The 6115-nt window shown below is 45.3% G+C and overlaps 1 protein-coding gene across 8 annotated transcripts in view; it reads left to right on the top strand.

Annotated features, from left to right (window-relative positions):
- Nucleotides 1-6115, top strand: part of CCBE1 (collagen and calcium binding EGF domains 1) — a 240068-nt gene that overhangs the window by 86293 nt on the left and 147660 nt on the right. The window lies entirely within an intron of this gene.

Below are 6115 nucleotides of genomic sequence, written 5' to 3'. Positions count from 1 at the left end.
ACGAGGCTTGATCGCTCAGAGCTTTTGTGTAATAAAGTTTTATTGAAGTATAAAGGAGATAGAGAAAGCTTCTGACATAGGCATCAGAAGGGGGCAGAAAGAGTACCCGCTTGCTAGTGTTAATAATGAGCTTATATAATCCAAAGAATGTCTGGAGGTTGTAAAGACCTCCTCCGACCTACTCCCATAATTTACATCTTAAGATAACACTGTCCTCAGGCAAGATACATCCTTGTAAAGACCAGGTATACTCCCATAATTAACATTTTAAAATAACAGAAGGTTGAATCCAAAGACTGTCCTTAGGCAGGATACATTATTGGTATATAATCCTAAGGAATGTGGAGAAAGAAAAAAGTTTGTCCTTTTTTCCTCCTTGAGAATTCCAGACCCCTCTCTCTTTGGGGACCCCTAGACTCCCTATCAACCTGCCTAGGAACTGACTCTATCACTAACGTCCTCTGAAAAGGAACGCTCCAACGGTCCCTCAAAGCACCTTTAGGCCAGCTCTGTGGGATTCCAGAGCCTTCTGTTGTTCTGTTTCATCAAATGCTGCTCGAGGGTAAGATTTCCTTTGGCTGGAGTCTAGCCAGGCTTTCTGTTCTGGCGGCTAATGTTGGTCTGTAAGGTGATGACAGGGTGGCTTTGGGGGAGGAACGGGTAGGGAGAGGGGGAACTTGGAACAACATGAGATGGTCTTTGTGTCAAATGTCTTACCTTGGGAGTTACTTGTAAACAAGTTGTTCACTGGTACCTAATATGTCTGAAAAATATAAGCACACAGTAAGTGTCAGTGACTCCAACGCCCTTTATCAGGCGTTTCAGTGCAGTTCACACTCCTTGGTCATTCTTCCTGACTCCAGCCCCCTCTGTGCCAGCCGGATTAAGCCACTATTTTAAACCTAGTGTTTATCGTTTCAACATACTTCTGTTCAATTTTGTTGCTTTTACATGTGTATCCCCTAAGTGATATGGTCTTCATGTTTTTAAGCCTTGCATAAATGAAATGTTTTCCTTATTCTTATATGAGTTTTCCCTTGCTCAGTATCAGGTGTTTTTGTGTATTCCTGTGGACCCAGGTAGGCTTGGGCAATCCATCTTCACTTTTCTGTGAAATCCCATTGCATGAATGTACCAAATTCCAGAGTATTGATCGGTGCAGAAATGCTGTCTTCATAGTGAATGGAGTCTTTTTCTTGTCCAGTCATGTTGAAATAACGGTCTCCCATAACTGGATTGTTTTCTGCTGTGAGTAGGTTTTCTAGTGTAGCTTTTCATTTGGAAAACTTACGCTTTGGTAATGTTTGTTATTAGAAGAGGAATAAACCCTCACAGAGAGGCTTCCCCCGTGGCACAGCAGTAAAGAATCTGCCTGCCGACGCAGGAGACGCAGGTTTGATTTCTGGATCGGGCAGATCCCCTGGAGGAGGAAGTGGCAACCCACTCCGGTATTCTTCCCTGGAAAATCCCATGGACAGAGCAGCCTGGTGGGCCACAGTCCAAAGGATGGCAGAGAGTCAGATGTGACTGAGCCCAGACCCTCTCAGAAAATGGCCATTTTGCAAGTTGATTCAAATAATGAAATCTGAAGACTGGATTGCAGGAGGGTAAAGGGGATATGAGGTAAAGATACTTTTAGAGTGAAGTAGGCCAGAGAAGTATGAAGTGCTTGGCTCAACAGCGGCCATCGGGATTGAGAGAAGTGTAAAGATGCGAGAAAGGGTGAGGATCGAACCTCTAGGACTTGGTGGGCCAGATGTGGAGGAAACACCGGTTTCTGTCTGGCTCTGGTCCCATTGTTCGTTATAGACCAGTCTCTAGCATATGAAATTCTTAGGAGGGAACCAGTTTAATGGTGATGAACGTGGATTAAGGTTTAGGCTGGTTGAATTTGAGATGCTGTGATGTTCGGTAAGCAAGTGCATATGTGAGGCTGGGGTACAGTGGAGAGATGCGTGCTGGAAGTAGAATTCTGAGGGTCATTGGCACGTGAATGTCGGATGAAACCATGGAAGTAGACGTGACTCCAAAAAAGAGCGTGTGCAGTTAGAGGGGAAATGGCTGGAGACAAAACCCATCAGAACGCCGAGGAGCAGAGCGTGTGCAGTTAGAGGGGAAATGGCTGGAGACAAAACCCATCAGAACGCCGAGGAGCAGAGCGTGTGCAGTGTGAAGGGTTGATGCCTAAAAAAGAGAGAGATGAGTGCTGTCCTGAAAATAGGGAGACTGGTTTCAGGAAGGAGGAATTGATCACCAGACCGGAAGTGACCAAAGTCAGCTTAGGCGAGACTCAAGTCCACTGGATCTGGCATCAAAGAGGACCTTTGATGCCATCAAAGGGCTATTTGACCCCATCAAAGTGGGGGCCTTCAGGAGAGCCAGGTCAGGGGAAGGGTGGGGTAGAGGCTGGAGTATGAGTCAACGTAGGCTGGATAATGAGAGAAAGGGAGCAACCAAGGCAGACTCCAGTTTCAAGAGGCTAGGTTGGGCCTGAGCAAAACAGATGGCAGCAGGAGGGTAACAGGAGGGTCAAGGGAAGTTTCGTTTTGAATCTAAGAGAAGCACAAACATGTTTATGTGCCAAAGGGGGAAAGATCAGTGTCAGAGGAAAACTTGATGATGAACAAGAGAGGAAGTAATCACATTGGTCCATGGGAAGGAATGGAATCCAAAACAAAAGTGGAAGGATCACCTTTGGGGAAGAGAAGCTGTCTCTTTCCCCTGAGGAAGACGAGAAGAAGGAAGACGCGTGTGAAGGTTTAGATAAACTGCAGGGAAGCCAGGAGGCTGAGGCTGGAGCTGCCACTGGGCCTCTGCAGGCACCGCTCGTCTAACCACCACTGATCGGGAGAGATGTCTGATTGTCTTACAAGTCATTCAGCATCACTTTCTCAAGAGCTGCACTGTCCATAGAGTAGCCATGGGCCACTTGTGGCTCTTTACATTTAATTAAAATTATATACACTGAAGCGATTATGTTCCTAAATGCTCCCTGGTGGTTCAGATGGTAAAGAATCTGCCTGCAATGCAGAAGACCTGGCTTCAGTCCCCGAGTCAAGAAGGTCCCCTGGAGAAGGGAATGGCTTCCCACTGTAGTATTCTTGCCTGGAGAATTCCATGGACAAAGGAGCCAGGTAAGCTACAGTCCGTGGGGTTGCAAATAGTCAGACACAGCTCAGTGACTAACACTTTCACTTTTCAAGAGTTTCTGTTCCTAAATGCTCTAACCATGTTTCAAGGGTGCAGTAGCCACGTAGCGGCCACGTATTGGACACCAGAGCTGTGGAATATGTCCACCGTCATAGCAAGTGGTTAGCCCTCCCTGTGGTAGAGACCTCCCTGAAAACTGCCCGGCTAAAACTCAGCCTTCCATTTGAATCAGACATTCATCTTCCTCTCTAAGGATACTTGATGCCATTCACCTCAAGTGTCAACAATTTTAAAAAGTACATAAACCTTACATGCCAGTAGCCAGACCAGACAGAGTCTGGTTCACAGGAAATGCTGAATAAATGGTCATTCAAAACGCAAATGAATGAACAAACTGAAAAGTGAATGAATGAATGAATGGGTGCATTGGCCTGAGTCTTTGGGCCTTAAGGTGGTGAAGCTTGGGGTTCTGTATGGATCAAATAAGTGTACATCCATCCACAGTAAACACCTTATTTTTATTATATAAGGTGTTTGTGTTATTTGCTCAGTCGTGTCCAACTCTCTGTGACCCCACGGACTGTAGCCCACCAGGCTCCTCTGCCCATGGAATTCTCCAGGCAAGAATACAGGAGTGGGTTACCATTCCCTCTCCAGGGGATCTTCCCAACCCAGGGATTGAACCCAGGTCACCTGTATTGCAGGCAGATTCTTTACCATCTGAGCTACCAGGGAAGCCCATTACATAATGTAAACACCTTATAATAATAAATTATATTAATAGAATTTGAAATGTTCACAGTTCAATTCCATTTTTCCCTTAGAAATCTTTCCTTTTCTTGAGTAGTTGACAGATTTTTAGCTTCAGACAAAGAACCTACCCCAGATCATTCCATTGCTGATATAAAATTAAAATTAGGCCTTATTCTTAAACTTTCCCTGGAACATACCTCTTAAGAAGGCAGTGGAGGCCGATGGGACCTCCTTTCCTTAGAAATGCCTTGGTAGGCCTTGGTAGGAACAACACGAAGTTATTTTGTCTCCCGTCTTGCACTTGGCCTGTTTGCTAAATAGTCTATTTAACAAGCCAGGAGTAGGGCCCTGGGGTCTGGAACAGAAAGTTCACTATAGTGTTGACCTATAAGAAGTTTTAAAAATCATTCTCGGGAAAAAGCTTTGTGAATAGCACAACAATAATACCAGCTAACACTTATTCAGTACTTGTGAGTCAAATACTGAGTAGCTTGTTAGACATTTCTTTTTAGTTTTTAGTATCAGCACCTCGGACACATGCCTTTACTATCCCCATTTTGTATGCAGTTAGCCAACAACCTGTGGCTTGAAGAGATGGATGACAGTATTTGTGTCCCATAGTGAGTGGTTGGAGTTTGAGCAAAGGTAGATGCTGAAGCCTGTGTTTAACCACAGTGCTGCGTGAGCTCCCAGGCTTCCAGCTCTGGGGTGAAATCTGATGCTCTCAATGGCAGCTGAAGGGCGCAGCAGGAGGGCAGGGAAAGAAACAAGAGGAGGTGAACGCTGACCTTCAGCCGTCTTCCTTTTCGCTTCGGTTGGTCTGTAGTATGGGAGCAGTCTTGCCTCACTTGCATTTTCACAAGCAGCCCCCAAGCAGTGGTGCCCCATAGTTCGTTGTATTTCTCAGCTATTGGACGTTTGGAACGGTTCTGCAAACTGAACAGTACTGGCAATGGTGGTAGGTCTCCACTGCAGTGCAGCCACATCTGTGCCGTAGTCCATCTTTGAGTTGGTTCAAAGATGATCAGGCATTGAGTGTGAGGGAGGATCTTCGTGTCTTACACGAGCTCGTGAGCCGTGGTCCACAGCACTGGTATATGGTTATGTAAGTATCAGCCCAAACTATGTCAGATTAAAGGACTAAACCCTCTCACTCTATGTTTCCAGGTGTACTGGACAGGATTTGTGGGTTGACTTTTGTCTAAGAGTAAATACTGTTCTTTCCCTTCATCAGTCTGATGCAATGAGTGTGTTTACGGGTTTTCATTAAGAATGTGGGTGTTCACTGTAAAAGGCTTTTCTGAGCAGCTGGTAAAAATGTAGAGCAAGAGAACTAGCATTGTGTTTATAAACATAAGGTGAACCCATTTTGGTTAAGGAAACTTAGGCTCAAAAGTCAGATTTCTCAGATAAAAAGCTTTAACCGGGTTTTCTTTGCATTATGAAACAGCCAGAGTGACATACAGGTCCAAGATAAAATATAGCCTCCAGGGATTATTCTTGATGTGTTTCTTGACACCCGTCCAAGGTTTATGTCACCCCGTGGTCCATGGAGATGCTTGATTTACAGCTGTCTACCGGCTCCAAGACAGGGCCTGAGGGTGGTAGGGGTTTATATATGGGTGTTATCTTCCAAGATGAAAGTCGTGTTTACTGCTGTATCTAAAGACGATTTGTAATGGGATGTCATAACAGCCTTGTTGGGTTCGTAGATAATTAGAACAAAGTCTCCTTTATAAACAAAAACAGGAAAAAGATGCGTAGGAAGTCAGCATTTCACGGGTGCAGTTTGTGCTTGGCTGTGTGATTGCTTTCGTCATCACAGATGCCTTTCTGCTTTCCCTGAAAGGTCACTGTATCCTTTTCTCTTGCATCTGAGGAATTTCCTTCTGAGCAACTGAAACTCCAAGTTTGGGGAGTTCTGATGCTTTTAAGCTCAGTTGTGAGCCTACAGGAGACCCTTGGGCGTGAACGGCCCTCCGAGAGCTCTGCAAAGCATTTTCCTGAAGCGGTTGCTGAACAGTTAAGGATTAAGCTATATTACGAAGAAAACTCTGCTTGTCCAACTTTTAAGTTTGGGGTAAATTGGATTTTATCCCAAAGCACAGTAGGAGCTGAAATCAGCCCAGTGGCTTGGGAGGGTAACTTGCCTCGGGCAGGAAGCTAGAGCTGGGAAACTCAAGCTTTCTGGTTCCTGGCCTCAGCCGATCTC

The sequence above is a fragment of the Bos grunniens genome, chromosome 24, assembly GCF_055505025.1.
Source record: "Bos grunniens cultivar Pamir isolate PY7600 chromosome 24, Bosgru_T2T1.0, whole genome shotgun sequence".
In the NCBI taxonomy this organism is placed as follows: domain Eukaryota; kingdom Metazoa; phylum Chordata; class Mammalia; order Artiodactyla; family Bovidae; genus Bos; species Bos grunniens.
This window is presented reverse-complemented; position numbering and strand designations above follow the sequence as displayed.